This window comes from Aquarana catesbeiana, linkage group LG06 (genome assembly GCF_042186555.1).
Source record: "Aquarana catesbeiana isolate 2022-GZ linkage group LG06, ASM4218655v1, whole genome shotgun sequence".
Taxonomy (NCBI): Eukaryota; Metazoa; Chordata; class Amphibia; order Anura; family Ranidae; genus Aquarana; species Aquarana catesbeiana.
Genome location: NC_133329.1, coordinates 122414312 through 122434645, shown reverse-complemented (window position 1 = coordinate 122434645; position 20334 = coordinate 122414312). Strand labels below are relative to the sequence as shown.

General features: G+C 43.5%; 1 protein-coding gene across 5 annotated transcripts in view; it reads right to left on the bottom strand.

The window, feature by feature from the left end:
• Positions 1 to 7318, bottom strand: part of TMEM184A (transmembrane protein 184A) — a 72543-nt gene extending 65225 nt beyond the window's left edge. For 2 of the 5 annotated variants that reach the window (XM_073636741.1, XM_073636739.1), the window contains exon 1: positions 7001 to 7318. The gene's annotated coding sequence lies outside the window, so the exon portion shown is untranslated. Of the gene's footprint in view, positions 1 to 6968 lie in introns of all 5 variants that reach the window. The other 3 variants (XM_073636743.1, XM_073636744.1, XM_073636742.1) reach the window with 2 other exon arrangements.
• Positions 7319 to 20334: the final 13016 nt, after the last annotated feature.

Below are 20334 nucleotides of genomic sequence, written 5' to 3'. Positions count from 1 at the left end.
GACCCACTTTTGCCTTCAGAGCTGCCTTCATTCTTCATGGCATAGATTCAACAAGGTGTTGGAAACATTCCTCAGAGATTTTGGTCCATATTGACATAACATCACACAGTTGCTGCAGATTTGTCGGCTTCTATTGGATTGAGATCTGGTGACTGTGGAGGACATTGGAGTACAGTGATCTCATTGTCATGTTCAATAAACCAGTGGTGAGATGATTGGAGCTTTGTGACATGGTGCATTATCCTGCTGGAAGGAGCCATCAGAAGATGGGTACACTGTAGTCATAAAGGGATGGACATGGTCAGCAACAATACTCAGGTAGGCCGTGGCGTTTAAACAATGCTCAATTGTTACCAAGGGGCCCAAAGTGTGCCAAGAAAACATCCCACGCACTATTACACCACCAGCCTGAACCGTTGATACAAGGCAGGATGGATCCATGTTTTCATGTTGTTTATGCCAAATTCTGACCCTTCATCTGAATGTCGCAGCTAAAATTGAGACTCAGACCAGGCAACATTTTTCCAATCTTCTATTGCCAATTTAGGTGAGCCTGTGCAAATTGTAGCCTTAGTTTTCTGTTCTTAGCTTATAGGAGTGGCACCCAGTGTGGTCTTCTGCTGCTGTAGCCCATCTGCTTCAAGGTTCGATGGGTTGTGTGTTCAGAGATGGTATTCTGCACATCTTGGTTGTAAGGAATGGTTATTTGAGTTACTGTTGCCTTTCGATCATCTCAAACCAGTCTGCCCATTCTCCTCTGACCTCAGCAAGGCATTTTCGGCCACTCACTGGATATTTTCTCTTTTTTGGACCATTCTCGGTAAACCCTAGAAATGGTTGTGCGTGAAAATCACAATAGATCAGCAGTTTTTTAAATACTCAGACCAGCCTGTCTGGAACCAACAACTATGCCACGTTCAAAGTCATTCAAATCCTCTTTCTTCCCCATTCTGCTGCTCGGTTTCAACTTCAGCAAGTCATCTTCACCACATCTAGATGCCTAAATGCATTGAGTTACTGCCATATGATTGGTTGATTAGCAATTTGTATTACCCAGCAATTGAACAGGTGTACCTAATAAAGTAGCCGGTAAGTGTATATAGCACTTATTTACATTCCTGCAGACTGCACATAGGGGAAAAATAGGAATCTGTCAAAAAGTTGCCAAAAGAGCCAAGTTTCCATAGAAGCATCCATAGCAAACAATTCAATTTTTACTTTAATTTTTTTTTATCCCGCACAGGAAGGAGGAAAGGAATGATCCGATTGGCTGCCACATGCAACACAGAAAGCCCTTCTACCGCCATGATAACTGAAGCCCAAAGTTGCTGGTCATGTTATTTTTCCATGTACAGCAGCTGTAGGACAATATTTGCAGTGAGTCTAGGACACATTTCTACATAAGCGTGTGACATGGCTCGCCTCCGTCACCATTCCGCAGCAGAGGAGAGAAAAGTGAAAAATGGTCTTTAGCAAAATGCTCCAGTAAGCATGACCACAATATATACACACAGAGCTTATGTGACAAGTGAGTGCGGACTGTAAATAGAACAGTGTTTGGCTAACATTAGGGAAGAGATATGATATCAAGGGCTGGATCGCTCTTCTGACATACTGCAATTTGAGCTGGTGCTCAAAATTTTTGGGGGGGGCGCAAACTTAAAAATTCTGAAAAAAAACCCCCCATCAATTGCAGCCTCACTGTACCATCAATTGCAGCCACTGTTCCCATTAAATGCTCCCACTGTGCCCCATCAAACGCTCCCATTGTGCCATATCTAATGCTGCCAGTGTGCCCCCCCCGCCCGCCGGATGCACTTACCCTGTCTCAGTGAGACAGCTCCTAGATGCTCCTCGATGTCTTCTCCCATCCTCTGCTGTGATTGGACGCCTGGATGGCTGAAATGACAGGCGCTGTGATTGGACGCCTATCAGGTGACGGGTAACAGATTCAAGCACCTGATTGGCGGAGAGGCGGTTTAGTGTTAGGAAAGAGAATATTCATTTGCTTTTCTAACACAGCTGAGTGACCTGCAAGCGCCCATTATGGCGCTCAGAGGTCACTTTTTTTTTTTTTTTACGCCTAGTAGAGCCAATGGCTCTAATCAGGTGCTTCAAAAACACCCACCCCCCCCCCCCCCGCCGCTGTAATTCAGGTGCCCAAAAAGGGGCAGGGCGCCTGAATAGGGGGTGGCAGCGGCGTCCATTGATAGATTCATGCAATGCATGAATCTATCTATTGGTGCTAGAGGGGTGGCAGGAGAGAGGGGCGGCGCCCGTATGGACGCGCTGCCACTGCATATAGACAATGTCCCGAAAAGAAACGTAAAAAACCCTCAGATACCATATAGCCAAATAAAGCTGACCACAGACTGTTCGAGTTTCTGCCAATTCCTGCTTAAAGCGGTGCTCCAGCCCCCCCCCCTAAAGAATTAAGTATTAAGGTGAAAAAAAAAAAAAAAAACACAAGGGTTTGCAACCCTTTTAACAAAAGTGGATTTAAAAATCAACTGAGCTGAGTGGAAATTGATCTCCAGAAACAATAATACTGTATTGCTAGTAAATATTTGATAACAGGAAGACAAGCTGTAGCAAACACGCTTCGGGGGCCAGAAAATGCCTCTTCATCGGGGCTTAGATGATATAGCAGAAAACACCATTGGACTCTATTAGGAGATCCTGAGGAGTAATCTCAGGCCGTGGGAAAAACAAGAAAGCGGTCTCAATGGAAGTGTTATGTATGTGCTGGATACAATAACCGGTAGGTATGATTCCTTCTTCCATGCTCCTAGCACAGATTGAGGATTGGATTGATTTTCTCTTGTTCTCAACATAGGCTGAACAAGAGAAATCCAGTCATGTATGGCTAGTTTAACCCCTTTTCTACCAGGATAAGCCTTTAAAAACGGCAGAGCAGCGGCCCTATATTTACCCATGGCACTGGATAGTCATTTGGCTGCTGATCTGCCTGGTAATCACAGTGCAGTCATTAGATGGCTCAGTGTACAAAGACACTCTACCGAGACAATCCAAGGGGCTAGGTACCATGTGATTGGTCATCATAGCGATCATATGGAATCGCTTACAGCGCTGATCCCTTACAACAGGGAAAGGAGAGAGATCGAGTATTTGTGAATTAAAAAAGAATGAATGGATCAGCTGCTGCGGATTTATTCATTCTGTTTCCGCAACCCTTTCATGCCCATGTGACCTTTACATTAAACCTTTCACCTCCAAACATTAACGCCTTCATCTTCCCATCTTATACGAACTGTACATTAAACCCTTTACCGCCTCCTTCCTGTGTGTATGACCCATACATTAATGCCTGCTTTCTAAAAAAAAGGGTAACTTTGGAGTTTTAGTACTATTTTAGAATTTTTTTTTTAATAGAGATTTAGGAAAACAGTTTTTTTGTTCAAAATATTTGAACTTTTTCCCTTTTATAGTAAAACAATAAATGACCTAGTGTTTTTCTTTTTTTTTTCCTTTTTTTTTTTTTTTTTTTTTTTTTTTAATACCACCAAAAGAAAGATTTCAAGTGAAAAAAAAGCATTTAAAAATCATTTGGGTACAGTGTTGCATGACTGAGTAACTGTCTGTCAAAGAATCACAAAAACTGAATCGCCTAGTAATCAAGTCGAATTAAAGGCTGGTACCTAAGTAAATAAAAGAGAAAAAAATGAATTGCAATATTAAAAAAAAAAAAAAAAATTAATATATATATATATATATATATATATATATATATATATATATATATATATATATATATATATATATATATATCTTTTATTTGCACTTTTATGTACCAGCCTGTAATATACCTTGATTACTAAGCCATTCAGTTTTCGAGATTCTTTGACAGACATTACTCAGTCGTGCAACACTGTACCCAAATGATTTTTAAATGCTTTTTTTTTTTTTTTTTTTCTTTTTAAGAGGGCTTTTTTTTTTTTTTTCTCTGACCACTCAATGCTACGGTCACCATCTAAATTTTTTGCTGTGACAATACATCAGGTTAATGATGAGTTGAGGCTCCGTGGTAAAGGAGTGTCATGATGTGGATTAGTCTTGCCTTCATAGACAGACACCTACAAAGGTGACAATTAGTGATGGGTGACTGCAGAAGATGTGCATGGAGCAACGTCTGTGGAATACAAAACCTGGAAGAAAAATACCTCTGCATTTTTAATTCAATAATTCTAATACCTTCAGATGTGAGTCAGATTAGCTCAGCCTAATCAATCATTGGATTACCACACTTGGTACATGGAAGCACCATGCAAAGCCTCAGTAGTCAAACCTGTATTAGTGTATACAGATACAATAAAAGACGTGTATAATGTTTATATAGTGATACAAGCCATCTCAATGGATGAAAGTCTACAATCATAACCCAAGAAGTCACACCCACTGCCTTTACCAGTAATATAAACGCAGGATGCCTCCTAAATCACCCTACACAAAACACAAGCACACTTCAAAGCCAACCTACCACAATGATGCACAAATCAACAGCAGAAGGCTTAACATCAATCATTAAAACCCAACCGGCACCCACCTCTCCCTGCCCACTACTTTACAACCTGTCTCCCGGCACCCTGGGGATTACCTGTATTAAGAGGACTAGACGTTATTTACCAGCTGATAAACCATTCATTGCAAAATACAGGATTGTGCAGAGATGAATCTCTTGGTATGATGCTATGTTAAGTACCAAGATAAAATATGGCCTCGAAGCGACACTAAATTCTGGTTCAAAATAATAAAAAATAAATTCTATTCAAGTACTTTAATACTTAAGTATTCTTAACTCAGAAAATTCCCTTCTATTGCTCTCAACCTCCTACAAATCTATCAATTTATTTATTTTTTGCTCCTGTGATCCGACTTCCTGTTAGAGGATGGCTACATTCATTCTCCATAGTCCCACTGTGTGTAGGAATGTAGCCACCCTCTCTTACTCACTCCTGAGATGGGCCATGGACTATGGGATGTGTAGTGTGCAGAGAGCAATGTACATGACCGCAACGAACGTGTTCTCCTCCTTCCAAACAAACAGAAGTGATGGTGGATAAGGAGACGTTCAGGAGCTCAGGGAAAATGTTACAAGGAAATAGAAAAGCACCGTAAGAACATTTTTTATGATTAATAGATTAGAGGACCATTAAGTAGTGAATGTGTACGGATTCATTTTGGAGAATAAGGATATCGCTTAGTGTCACTTAGGCTACATGTACACCAGCCTACCCTGACCACGGCAAAAGCAAAATGCTGCAAAAAAGCAAACTGCTTTTTTGCCACGTTTTGCGTTTTCCCCACGGCCAAAATGTTTCCATCCTGAATGCAATTCTTCTCAGGAAAAGGAGGTTGAAGCTCACCTAAACACATCAGCGCCTAAACTCTGGTAAAAGCCTATGTGTACATTGACACAGACTTTTATGGAGTTGAGTTTAGGAGCTTTGGCAAAAAAATGCCAAAAGTTTCTAAACTCACGTTTAGGAGCTGCAGGTGTACATGAAGCCTTAAAAGCCCAACTCTGGGGGAACCTCCCATGCTCCCCTTCCCCAGCGTACATTTTATGGTTTTAGGCCTCATGCACACTTGGTTTTTGTGCAGGTGAAAGGCACAGGTGTGCCATACAGCTCTGCTGCCAACAGCCTGTAAAACTCTATGAGAGGCTGAAAGCTGCGGTGGATGGACAGTGCATTTGGTCATTTATCCCTTGGTACATACTGCCCTAAATGTTAGAACCACTCTCTCTCACCACTTCAGAAACATCTGTCTGACGTGCTACCAGAAGCACATACCTCCCCACATAGCTCCACCATTCTCCGTCACTTCCACCACTCTCCCCACGTACCTCCACCATTCTCCATACACTTCCACCACTCTTCATACACTTCCATCACTCTCCCCACTCTCCCTGCGTACCTCCACCATTCTCCATACACTTCCACCATTTTCCATACCTCCACCATTCTCCATACACTTCCACCACTCTCCCTGCATATCTCCACCATTCTTTCGTACACTCCCACCACATACCCTGTGCACCTCCACCATTCCCCATACACTTCCAACACTCTCCCTACACTTCCACCATTCCCCATACACTTCCACCACTCTCCCTACATACCTCCACCATTCCCCATACACTTCTACCACTCTCCCTGCATATCTCCACCATTCTTCGTACACTTCCACCACATACCCTGTGTACCTCCACCATTCCCCATACACTTCCACCACTCTCCCTACATACCTCCACCACTCTCCATACACTTCCACTACTCTCCCTGCATACCTCCACCATTCTCCATACACTTCCACCACGCTCCCTGCGTACCTCCACCATTCTCCATACACTTCCACCACTCTCCCTGCATATCTCCACCATTCTTCGTACACTTCCACCACATACCCTGTGTACCTCCATCACTCTCCATATAATATACACACCTGATTCTTTAAACGTCAAAACTAAATGCCTCCTCCTCTCCTAAGCACCTTCCTATTATACACTTGGCTGTAATGATTTTTTTATTTTTAAATATATACATAAAATATTATATATGTTTTTTTTTTTTCCAACTATCAAAAAGGATATTTTGCAGTAAACTTCTTTTGAGTTGTGTGAAATCTTTGTGTTACATGGATGTCTCTGCTCTGTCCTGGGCTCTCCAGGTGAGATGAGGGTGTGCCCACCTTCTATGACCATTATAATGGAGTTCTTCTTGTTGGATATTGTATTTTCTGGAGACTATTAGCGGAAGAGCCGGACTTGTGAAGGTGGACAGGAGCAGAGTCAGGAATGATGACACACAACCATCATAGCAGAGAATAAGGTTTGTCCCAGCACCTTGTGCACCCTCTACAACTACCATTACACATCCCTCCTAGGTGGACTGTCCCTCTAACAGCTGTAGCCGGGGGGATCGGTCATGTAGGTGAGGGATGATCACCTGTGTGACGTGTAGATGTACTATGAGTGTACCTGGGGGGGGAACAGCGGCTGCTCTCCGGATCCAGGGACTAGACAGGCACAGCGATCACTTTCATTGGCACACACCTTCCAACAGGTAACCCGAGCGATCCCCGGCCGATCGTGGAGTGACACCGAGCACACAGGTAGCCGATCTCTCCGGGGCTCTTCCTGTCTGTCCTGTACCCGCCTCCCGCTCTCAGTGTCTCTGCCCTCCTATTGTGTATGACCGGCTCTGCAGGACTTTTTCCTGCCAAACCTGCTGCCCGCTCTGCTCACAGCGCACCTGTCCAGGAGGACACGCCCACTGTCAGCAAACCCCGCCCGCTGACACAGAGCTGCTATTCCCTGCACTTAGATACCACGCCCACTCTCTGCAAACCCCGCCTCTCCCCTACTGAGATCCGATCTTCCCTGTACTTAAATACCACGCCCACTCTCTGCAAACTCCGCCCCTTCCCTTAGATGACACTAAGGGCTGCGCTCCCTGTATATAGATGCCACCCCCAATGTTGTCAAACCCCGCCTCACCCCACTGTTGTTACCAATAGCCGCTCTTACCTGTACTTAGATACCACGCCCTCTCTCTCTGTCTGCCAACTCCGCCTCTCCTTTCTGTTGACACTGACGGCCGCTCCCCCTGTATATAGATACCACGCCCACTTTTGGCAAACCCCGCCCCTCCCCCATGTTGACACAGATCCGCGCTCTAACCTGTACTAAGATACCACGCCCACTGTGAGTAAACCCCGCCCATCCCTACTGCTTACACTGAGAGCTGCTCTCAGGTGTACATGGATAACACGCCCACTGAACACATCTCCTATAATCCAATCCATGGTCCACCTGAGAGTGAGGGAGAGAGAATGGCTACATTTCTACATACAATGGGACCATGGAGAATGAGCGTAGTCGTCTTCTAATAGGAAGTCAGATCACAGCAACACATAGAAAAAGGAAGGAGGCTCAGAGCAATACAAGGGACTTTATGAGTGAGTGCAAGTTCACACCAGTGCAAAAAAAAAAGTATTTTTCAAATTGTATAAAAAACGCACTGGAATTGCGCATGGTGTGAACTGTAAGCAAATACTGATCTGGAACGTATCCGGAGTGCATTTTTGTGGCATGAACTGGCCCTAAAATTGCATGCACAGTGTTTAGTGTTTTCCATGTATTCCAATGGCTCTAGTTCACACCGGTCAGTGCAGTAACTGACTACATTGGTGTGAACTAGAGCCATTGAAATACATGGAAAACACTGCATGCATTTTTAGTGTAGAAAAAAATCGCACAAAACTGCATCTGGTGTGAACTGGCCCTTATACTTGAATATAATATATCTTTTTTTTTTCAGTCCAGAGTTTACTCCCACTTTAAATCACAGTTTGGGTACATATTCAGGGAAGTTCTCGGCCGATGGTTGCACTTTCAAATAAGTTTGAGACAATCGCACTAAACTTGTGCAGTTGCAATGTTGTGCACTGACAAGGAGCGCTGGGGTGCCATTCAAGATGAGCGGTAAGGGGTTCTTTACACTTGCTTCAAAATGTGGCATTGGACACACTTTTTTTAACCACTAAATGCACTCTTGTTCTGGGACGGTGTCATATCACGGCACCCCAGAACCGCCGATCTCGCACGGCCACATGGGTGCCCAGCGCGGTGATCACAGTCACGCCGTGTTCCTAGGACACGACACGACCCAGATCTCAGTAAAGAGCCGATGACGCGGCTCTTTACCCATGTGATCCGCTGTGTCCAATCACAGTGACAGAGTGTGAGGCGAGGAGAGTTGATCTTTGGAACCTCCTCGCAGGGGAGACCTGTACAGGTAATCAGGGCACTGATCATCAGTGCCCTGATTACAGTACAGCTCCAGCAGTGACACCAATCAGCGCATATTAGTGAGTCAGTGCTGCCTTTCAGTGCCTGCTCATCAGTGCCACCTATATATGCTGCCTATCATTGCCCACCAGTGCTGCCTAGTAGTGCTCATCAGTGCGGCATATGATATGGTGCCTCCTTGTCAGTGCCACCTAATCAGTGCCCATTATGAGGGCCACACTGTGTATTTTACAAATATTAGCGGGCCTAACAAAAATCCCCATTAGAGCCCCTGCCCATAACATTAGAGTCCCCATTAGAATATCTTTAACATCAGAGTCCCAATCAGATTCCCCTGTACATCAGAACCCCCTTTATATCAGAGTCCTCCCTTATCCTCCCTTATATCTGGGTCCCCATCAGATTCCTCCAATACATCCAAGTCCCCATTAGAGTCCTCCCGCCTTACATCAGAGTCCCTCTTACATAAGAGTCGCCATCATAGTCCCCCATTAGGGTCTCTGTTACAGAGTCTGGGTTTGGCTTGAGGAAAGGGAGGGGAGGTTGAAGCAAGGACCATCATCTGCCCCTGCTGACCTAAATCTCAATCTCTGTACATTGGGGATGTACCACTGACTCTAGCTGCAGGCCAGATAAAATCTTATAGCGGCTGGATATAGTTTGAAGGCCCTCGCACTAAGTTATCATGCTGTACCACATAGTATTACCATGCGTTGTGGTAGCCAGTAGTAAAACACTGGTTTTACTGCTTCTCACATTGCAATAGTGTAAAGGAAACATGTGCATGGGATTCCATAAGTAGTGCTGGATTGGGTAACTAAGGCTGACCATAGATTGAACCATTTTTTTTTTTCATTAAACTAAAAAAATGTGCTGATTTCCCCATCTACACACTGATAGGGGAATCCTTCCCACAGCGCTAGTGTGTTCTGCTAGTGAGGGGACTTTCCTGCCATCAGAATACAATGACCAGTGTTACCGGCTGTAGCTGGTGGCAATGATCGTTCAGGAATAATCAGACAGGCTGGTTGTCCACAAGTTGATCGATAGATCGACTTGTATACATCCAAGCCTGCCCATACATGGATTGAAATTTGGCTGGTCCCTGCTGAACTGGCCGAATTTCAAATACAAGTTATAAAAAATAATATATTAATATAACACAATTGAAAGTTAGGTTTTCACTTGGAAATAAAGGGAAAGTTTTGTTGCTCTAGTCCAGTGGTCTCCAAACTGAGGCACAGGGGCTTTGCTTGCTTTTATCCGGCCCTTGGGGCATTATTCCTCCCCACCACTGTCAGCAACAGTGGGGCAAATTTCAAGCCACTGAGACCTACAATGGGGCACTATTCCTCCCACTGATACCAATGATGGGGCTCTATTCCTCCCACTGACACCAGTTTAGGGGCACTATTCCTTCCACTGACACCAATTTAGGGGCACTATTCCTTCCACTGATACCAATGATTAGACACTATTCCTCCCACTGATACCAGTGATTGGACACTATTCCTTTCACTGATACCAATGATTGGACACTTCCTCCCACTGATACCAATGATTGGACACTATTCCCCCCACTGATACCAATGATTGGACACTATTCCTCCCACTGACACAATTATGGGGCACTATTCCTCCCACTGACACCAATGATTGTACACTATTCCTCCCACTGAAACCAATGATTGGACACTATTGCTCCCACTGATACCAATGATTGGACACTATTCCTCCCACTGATACCAATGATGGGGCACTATTCCTTCCACAGACACCAATGATGGGACACTATTCCTCCCACTGATACCAATGATTGGACACTATTCCTCGCACTGATACCAAAGATGGGTCACTATTCCTCCCACTGACACCAATGATGGGGCACTATTCCTCGCACTGACACCAAAGATGGGGCACTATTCCTCGCACTGATACCAATGATTGGACACTATTCCTCCCACTGACACCAAAAAATGGGTCACTATTCCTCCCACTGACACCAATGATGGGGCACTATTTCTCCCACTGACACCAATGATGGGATACTATTCCGCCCACTGACACCAACGATGGGGCGCTATTCCTAACACTGACAGCAATGATGGGGCACTATGCCTCTCACTGACACCAACGATGGAGCGCTATTCCTCCCACTGACGCCAACACTGATGGGACACTATTCTTCCCCCTAAAACTTTTTTCACACTGAGGCGCTTTTCAGGCATTTTAGTGCGAAAAATAGCACTTGTAAAGCGCCTGAACAGCCCCTCTCAAGCCACCCCAGTGTGAAAGCCAGAGTGCTTTCACACTGGGGCGGTGCGCTTGCAGGACTGGAAAAAAAAGGCAGTCCTTTTTGTATGGCTGAACTCGCATTGGATTTGCAGGAAAATATTGCAGGAACATTTTTTACCCCGCACTGGAATCAGATTGCATGGATGTTCTCACCTATGCGATCTGTGAACCGATCTGGGGGTGTCAGTAACATCATATTGACACCCACAGCGGTTCGCAGAAGGCAGCGTGAACTGCCTGCAGGAGAGAAGCGATGCGGAACCGGCGCTGGAAGCGCATCGCTACAGTGTGAACCTAGGCTGAACCTTCCAAAATTCAGAAACATCAGATATTATCCATTGTAACTAGGTTCAACATGCTTCTCACATTATTTCTGGGTTGACCTTAAAACAAATAATGATAAGCCGTGTTCAGACAAGAACAATTTACACTAAATTAAGTCAGAGGAGACAACACCTTCTAAACTACGTTCTACACAGACAGTGCTGACAAGTTTTATAAACAAAACTCAGAACTTTATAGAGTCAACACATACCCCCAGGCCTCTTCCTAGAGGGTCAGGAACCCTAATGTGAACCTTTTGCTTTGCTGTGCACAGACAAACCCCACTTCACTTTAAAATTGTTGTAAACCCTTACCATACCTCCCAACTGTCCCTGATTTGGAGGGACTGTCCCTGATTTGGAGCAATGTCCCTCTGTCCCTCATTTCTCCTCATTTGTCCCTTATTTTGGTCTGATCTATATAGAATGCATTTTGTATGTATCTTAAAGTGTTTCCCAGTGCTAAACCTTTCATCTGATTTCTAAATTGTGGCATTTGTAAATTCCAAAAGCCAATATAAGGGAATAGTAGTGGTAAAAAAAGCACGTGTAAGTTTAACCAATCTTGTTTTTTTGTACAATTCTCCTTTTAAGGGGGCGAGACAAGGGGTGTGTCCTGTGCCTGCATACTTTTGCTAAAAAGTGTCCCTCATTTTCATCTCAAAAAGTTGGGAAGTATGCCTTACCTACTGTATACTCTGTGAAGTGACTGGCCTCAGGCATACCTCACAACTTTTTGAGATGGGAATGAGGGACACCTATCAGCAAAAGTATTCAGGCAAAGGACACACCCCATTGCTGCGCCCCTTTAAAGGAGAATTGTACAAAAAAACAAGATTGGTTAAACCCACAAGTGCTTTTTTTTCCCACTACTATTCCTTTATATTGGCTTTTGGAATTTACAAATGCAGCAATTTAGAAATCAGATGAAAGGTTTAGCGCTGGAAAACACTTTTTGAAAGATAAAAAGTGCATTTTATATACAACTTTATAGATCATGACCAAAATGAGCGACAAATGAGGAGGAATGAGGGACAGGGACATTGCTCCAAATCAGGGACAGTCCCTCGAAATCAGGGACAGTTGGGAGCTATGGCCTCAGGTGATACACAGTGATGAAACAAATCCCCCTACACAAGAGTTAGGTCCATATATATTTGGCACAATTTTAGTTTTTTTTCAGTTATTTACCTAAACATATTTAAGATATAGTTATATAATGAATATAGGCTGAAAGTGCACACTCTCAGGTTTAATTTGAGGGTACGTGCATCCAAATCGGAGGAAGGGTTTAGTAATTACAGCTCTTAAGAACAGCCACCTCCACTTTTTCATGGGACCAAAAGTAATTGGACAATTGAATCAAAAGCTGTTTCATGGCCAGGTGTGGGCTACTCCTTTGTTAATTCTTCATCAATTAGGCCTGATTCACAACTATGCATATTTTGTGCTTTTTGCATTTTGCAGATTTGAACTACAGTCCATCTAGCATGGTTTCCTATGGAACATGTTCTGTAGTGCAAATCTGCAAAATGCAAAAAGCACTAAAAATACATAGGTGTGAATCAAGCCTAAAGCAGGTAAAAGGTCTGGAGTTGGTTCTAAGTGTGGTATTTGCATTTGGAATCTATTGCTGTGAACCTACATCATGCGTTCAAAGGAGCTGTCCATGCAAGTGAAACAGGCCATTGTAATGCCCCGTACACACGGTCGGATTTTCCGAAGAAAAATGTTCGATGGGAGCTTGTTGTCGGAAATTCTGACCGTGTGTAGGCTCCATCAGACATTTTCCTTCGGAATTTCTGTCACACAAAATTTGAGATCTGGATCTCAAATTTTACGACAACAAAATCCATTGTCACAAATTCCGATCCTGTGTACACAATTCCGACGCATTAAGTTCCACGCATGCTCGGAATCAAGCAGAAGAGCGGCACTGGCTATTGAACTTCATTTTTCTCGGCTCGTCATACGTGTTGTACGTCACTGCGTTCTTGACGTTTGGAATTTCCGACAAGATTTGTGTGACCGTGTGTATGCAAGACAAGTTTGAGCCAACATCCATGAATTTTGTTGTCGGAATGTCCGATTGTGTGTACGGGGCATTAGGCTTCAAAAACTGAACAAATCCATCAGAGAGATAGCAGCAACATTAGGAGTGGCCATTCAACAGTTTGGTACATTATGAGGAAAGAAGAATGAATTGGTGAGCTCAGCACCATAAAAAGGCTTGGACGTCCCCAGAGGACAACAGTGGTGGATGATCGCAGGATCCTCTCTATGGTAAAGAAAAACCCATTCACAACATCCAGACAAGTGAAGAACACTCTCCAGGAGGTGGGCGTATAATTGTCACAGTCTACAATCAAGAGAAGACTTCAAAAGAGCAAATGCAGAGGGTTCACCACAAGGTGCAAACCATTCATAAGCCTAAAGAATAGAAAAGTCAGATTAGACTTTGCCAAAAAAAAATCTAAAACAGCCAGACCAGGTCTGTTAAAGCATTCTTTGGACGGATGAAACTAAGAATAATCTGTACCAGAATGACGGGAAGAAAAAAGTGTCGAGAAGGCTTGGAACAGCTCATGATCCAAAGACCACAACATCATCTGTAAAACATGGTGGAGCTTGCAGTGTGATGGCATGGGTGAATTCTGCAGTGTTTAGAGATATACCGTCAGCCCGGATTCAGCCAAATGCAGCAAAGTTGATTGGACGAGGCTTCACAGTACAGATGGACAATGATCCAAGACACACTGCAAAAGCAACCCGGGAGATTTTGAAGGAAAAGAAGTGGAATATTCTGCAATAGCTGAGTCAATCACCTGACCTCAACCCAATTGAGCATGCATTTCACTTGCTGAAGGCAAAACTAAAGGCAGAAAGACCCACAAACAAAGAACTGAAGACAATTGCAGTTAAAGCCTGACAAAGCATCAGAAATAAGGAAACCCAGTTTTTGGTAATGTCCATGGGTTCCAGGCTTCAAGCAGTCATTGCCAGTAAAAGATTCTCAACAAAATATTACAAATGAACGTTTTATTTATGATTATATTCATTTGTCCAATTACATTTGAGTCCCTGAAAATGGGGAGACTGTGTATAAAAATGGTTGCAGTTTCTAAAATTTGTACTCAATATTGTCAGAAAAAAAGAGGATGGAGAGCTGAAGTTACAGAGCTGAAGAGCAGGACTTCAACAGCCTGAGCGGGGACCCTTAAGCATTTATCATGGGTGGAGAGCTAAAGATACACTCTGCAGAGCTCAGTGAGGAGAGCTCTGAGTGCTGATTGGACTGAAGGGACACCTCCCCTTTACAAAGCACACAGGAACAGAGCTGAGGCTGTCAATCACAAATTGTGTGATCCCACCCCGTCACCTATTTTCTCTTGGTGTCAGGTAAACTTGTCAAAAGTGATTCATGCTGATAGCAGCAGACAGAAATTACACTTATGCCCCGTACACACGGTCGGATTTTTCAACAGAAAATGTTAGATGGGAGCTTGTTGTCGGAAATTCCGACCGTGTGTAAGCTTCATCGGACATTTTCCATCGGAATTTCCGTCACACAAAATTTGAGATCTGGATCTCAAATTTTCCGTCAGAAAAATCCGTTGTCGTAAATTCCGATTGTGTGTACACAATTCCGACGCACAAAGTTCCATGCATGCTCGGAATCAAGCAGAAGAGCCGCATTAGCTATTGAATTCCTTTTTCTTGGCTCATCGTACGTGTTGTACGTCACCGTGTTCTTGACGTTCAGAATTCCCAACAAGATTTGTGTGACCGTGTGTATGCAAGACAAGTTTGAGCCAACATCCGTCGGAAAAAATCCATGGATTTTTTGTTGGAATGTCCGATTGTGTGTACGGGGCATTAGTGTTCTGAATTGAGACAAGTGCACACTATAGAGGGATATGTTTTGTTTATATTTAATATCTGAGGTTTACAACCACTTTAAGCCACTTTGTTACAGTACTTGCAGAATTCCTGCTGGGCCTTCCAGGATTCCTAGGACCTCCACTATCAGAGTTACCAGTAACAATGCTGGGCGTATCTTCTGATCAGAAGAATATTTTTATTTTTTTCAACAATCAGGATTGCTTTATTGAAGGATAAAATAATAGAACATGCAGAAAGAAAAACGGAAACAACCAAACTTGACATGGTAGTACAATAGAAACAGGTTGTGCATGTATGACAGTTGACAATAAAGTTAAATAAATTAATATGATATAGAATAAAATAAAATAAGGGGGAACAAATAAAGACCGTTCAGCAATGTTTAGAAGGAAGGAGTGACTCTCTTCCAAACAATCCCATAATATCTTCCATAGCATATACATCTGGAGGGAGGGCTACATTTCCCCTGGAAGTGTCCCAGGAAGGAAAGGAGGCACATAATGGAAGAAGTGAGGGAGAGGGGAAGGAGAGAGGCGATATTCAAGTCTATGTGGTGGTACAACAGTTCAGTATAGAAACCCCACCTTATTGGGAAGTCCACACCTTCTCAAATTTCAAGGGGCAGCCACGACTGATGTATGTCAGTTTGTAAAGAGGCAACGCAGCATCAATCATAGCCACCCAAGTAGACAGAGCAGGCAGAGCAGAGGAAGACCATTTGCAGATGATTGCCTTTTTAGCATAGAATAATAAGTAAGAAATCAACAGCTTGCTATGATGCGATCGCTGCGCATCATCAGGAGACATGGGAATCGATAGGTTCAATTTAGTGTTAATCATGTCAAAGATCGCTAACCAAAAGGTCTGTATCTTGGGGCACTCCCAAAGCATATGAAAAAATGTACCCATCTGGGTTTGACAATGTGGACAATGAGGGTCTCTGTCTGGGTATATTTTGTGGAGTCTTACTAGTGTATAAAAACCCGGTGTAGTCGTTTTTGTTTGTATTAACTTTTCTCTTGATGAGACTACCAACTTGGGGCATTGCTCAAGACAGTCCTCCCAGTCTATTGGGGGAATGTCTGCTTTCCAGAGATCCCACAATTTATCAATTTTGGGGGAGTCAGTCCTAAGCAAGGTCCCACATAGTGTAGAGAGCGGTTTCTACAGACCCTCTTGTGAGAGAACTGTTTAGACAGGGTCTAACTGGAGTGAGCAGCATAGTATTTAAGCACCAGTCTTTGAAGTGGCTGTTGCCAAGTCTTATCGCCAGCTACCTGATAGCTAAAGTACTTAGCTGCCAGTTGCCTGTTTGTCGCCTTACTGAATTGACCTGACTACGCTTTGGCCTGTCGCCTGCCTCGACCCCTGCCTGGATCTGATTACCCTCTCTCCTGCCTCAACCCTTGCCTAGACCTGACAACTCTTTTGCCTGCCTTGTCCCCTGCTTGGACCTGACTACTCTCTTCCCTGCCTCAACCCTTGCCCAGACCCAACTACTCTTTTGCCTACTTTGTCTCCGGCTTGGACCTTACTACTCTCTCACGTGCCATGATCCCTGCCCAGACCTGACTACTCTTTTGCCTCCCGTGACCCCTGCTTTGACCTGAATACTGTCTTGTCTATCTCTATTCCTGTCTGGACCTGAATACTCTAGCCTGCCGAGCCCCCATCCTGGACCTGACTACTTTCTCGCTTGACAAGACCTCTACCTAACCTGACCACTTTCTAGTCTCCAAAGCTTTTCTGTTGCAGTCACTCCCCTGCTGTTATAGCCCTGAGGCCCACAACCTAGTGGCAGTAGCAGCAAAGAAAACTGAGACCACTAGGCTTCCTAGTCTTCTCCACCATTAGGAGTTCTGGTAAAGACCCATTGCCACTTAGACTCCGTGCCTTGGGTGAGTGTGCCAGGGGGCATCATAACACTTGCCAAATGGTTCTGTACCCTCAGGCCAAAAAAGAGGCATAGAAGAGGTGGGCTTAGCTTCGATAATGGTCACAATTAGTACAACCCCTGGCAAAAATTATGGAATCACCAGTCCCTGAGGATGTTCCTTCAGTTGTTTATTGTTGTAGAAAAAAAGCAGATCACAGACATGGCCAAAAACTAAAGGCATTTCAAATGGCAACTTTCTGGCTTTAAGAAACACTAAAAGAAATCAAGAAAAATAATTGTGGTGGCCAGTAACAGTTAGATTTATAAAACAAGCACAGGGAATAAATTATGGAATCACTCAATTCTGAGGAAAAAATTATGGAATCACCCTGTAAATTTTCATTACAAACACTAACACCTGCATCAGATTAAATCTGCTTGTTAGTATGTAGGTAAAGAGGGTAAATCATCACGCAGTTTTGCACAAGATGTTGGTTGTTCACAGTCGGCTGTGTCTAAAACATGGACCAAATACAAACAACATGGGAAGGTGGTTAAAGGCAAGCATACTGGTAGACCAAGGAAGACATCAAAGCATCAAGAATGTACAACAAAACAAATGAGGAACAAATGGGAGGAAACTGGAGTCAACGTCTGTGATCGAACTGTAAGAAACCGCCTAAAGGAAATGGGATTTACATACAGAAAAGCTAAAAGAAAGCCATCTATAACACCTAAACACAAAAAAACAAGGTTACAATGGGCTAAGGAAAGGCAGTCGTGGACTGTGGATGATTGGATGAAAGTCATATTCAGTGATGAATCTCGAATCTGCATTGGGCAAGGTGATGATGCTGGAACTTTTGTTTGGTGCCGTTCCAATGAGATTTATGCAGACGACTGCCTGAAGAAAACATGCAAATTTCCACAGTCAATTATGATATGGGGCTGCATGTCAGGTAAAGGCACTGGGGAGATGGCTGTCATTAAATCTTCAATAAATGCACAGGTTTACATTGAAATTTTGGACACTTTTCTTATCCCATCTATTGAAAGGATGTTTGGGGATGATGAAATCATTTATCAAGATGATAATGCATCTTGCCATAGAGCAAAAACTGTGAAAAAATTCCTTGAAGAAAGACACATAAGGTCAATGTCATGGCCTGCAAACAGTCCGGATCTCAATCCAATTGAAAATCTGTGGTGGAAGTTAAATAAAATGGTCCATGACAAGGCTCCAACCTGCAAAGATGATTTGGCAACAGCAATCAGAGAAGGCTGGAGCCAGATTGATGAAGAGTACTGTTTATCACTCATTAAGTCAATGCCTCAGAGACTGCAAGCAGTTATAAAAGCCAGAGGTGGTGCAACAAAGTACTAGTGATGTGTTGGAGTGTTATTTTGTTTGTTTGTTTTTCATGATTCCATAATTTTTTCCTCAGAATTGAGTGATTCCATAATTTATTCCCTGTGCTTGTTCTATAAATCTAATGCCCCATACACACGGTCGTATTTTCCGATGGAAAATGTCCGATCGGAGCGTGTTGTCGGAAATTCCGACCGTGTGTGGGCTCCATCGGACATTTTCCATTGGATTTTCCGACACACAAAGTTGGAGAGCAGGAGATAAAATTTTCCGACAATATCCGTTGTCAGAAATTCCGATCGTGTGTACACAAATCCGACGGACAAAGTGCCACGCATGCTCAGAATAAATAAAGAGATGAAAGCTATTGGCCACTGCCCCGTTTATAGTCCCGACGTACGTGTTTTACGTCACCGCGTTCAGAACGATCGGATTTTCCGACAACTTTGTGTGACCGTGTGTATGCAAGACAAGTTTGAGCCAACATCCGTCGGAAAAAATCCATGGATTTTGTTGTCGGAATGTCCGAACAAAGTCCGACCGTGTGTACGCCCTATAACTGTTACTGGCCACCACAATTATTTTTCTTGATTTCTTTTATGCCCCGTACACACGGTCGGATTTTCCGATGGAAAATGTCCGATCGGAGCGTGTTGTCGGAAATTCCGACTGTGTGTGGGCTCCATCGGACATTTTCCATCGGATTTTCCGACACACAAAGTTTGAGAGCAGGCTATTAAATTTTCCGACAACAAAATCCGATCGCGTCAATTCCAACCGTGTGTGGCCTGTTCCGACGCACAAAGTGCCATGCATGCTCAGAAGAAATTCCGAGACGGAACAGCTCGGTCTGGTAAACTTAGCGTTCGCAATGGATACAGCAATTTCGTCACGCTGCAATGTTAAGAATGGTTTAATACAGCGCACTCTCTTCTTCTTTATAATGTGAGAAGAATGAAGTAGTTTTGCTGCTCATATTCACACAGACTTCTCACAAACTTCTTTCTTTATTATTTATCGGGATTCCCTCAATATATTTTGATTTGTCACATCTGACAACATTATTTTTGTGTTGTATATTTTTTTTTTTAAAGGCAGATTATTTTTTTTTGGTTTGTATTTTTTTCAAGGCTGATCTTTGTTTTATTGTATTTTTAGTTTTACTCCAGAATATTTTTGTGTGTGTTTTGTGTGTCAAGTTACCACAACACCATTGATATGTTGTTATATTTAATCTGTAGGAGATTGTTTGGTGTTGTTGTACCTTAATCGTCACCAACAAACTGTCCTTTTTGAATTAAAACACACATAGGAGAGTATAATTAAAAAAAAAAATTCATTTATTAAGGGCTCACAACTAAACAAAGAGGGAGGCAACGCTGGAGAAACAGCAGAAATGGGTGAAGCCTTGGACCCCCAGGGCACACATCAACTATTTTCAAGCAAAATTGGTGGCCTGAGGAATCCTTATCTAAGGGAGTGCAGTCTGGTCCAGGAGTCCCAGAGATCCGGAAAGCAGCAGATGAGATCTGTGTCCCCAGGCTGTGGTCATACAAGAGACTGCATCTTTTGCCAGACCAGACTGAACCCAGGGCCATCACTCTATTGTCTTCCTTCCACGCTGTGGCTCTGGTGGTGGAGTTGTGGCAGCAGGAGGAGGAGTGGCCAACTCACTCAGGTGGGTATTGGGTGTTAGTTCCCCACTCACCCCCTTACTTAGGACTTTATACAGAAG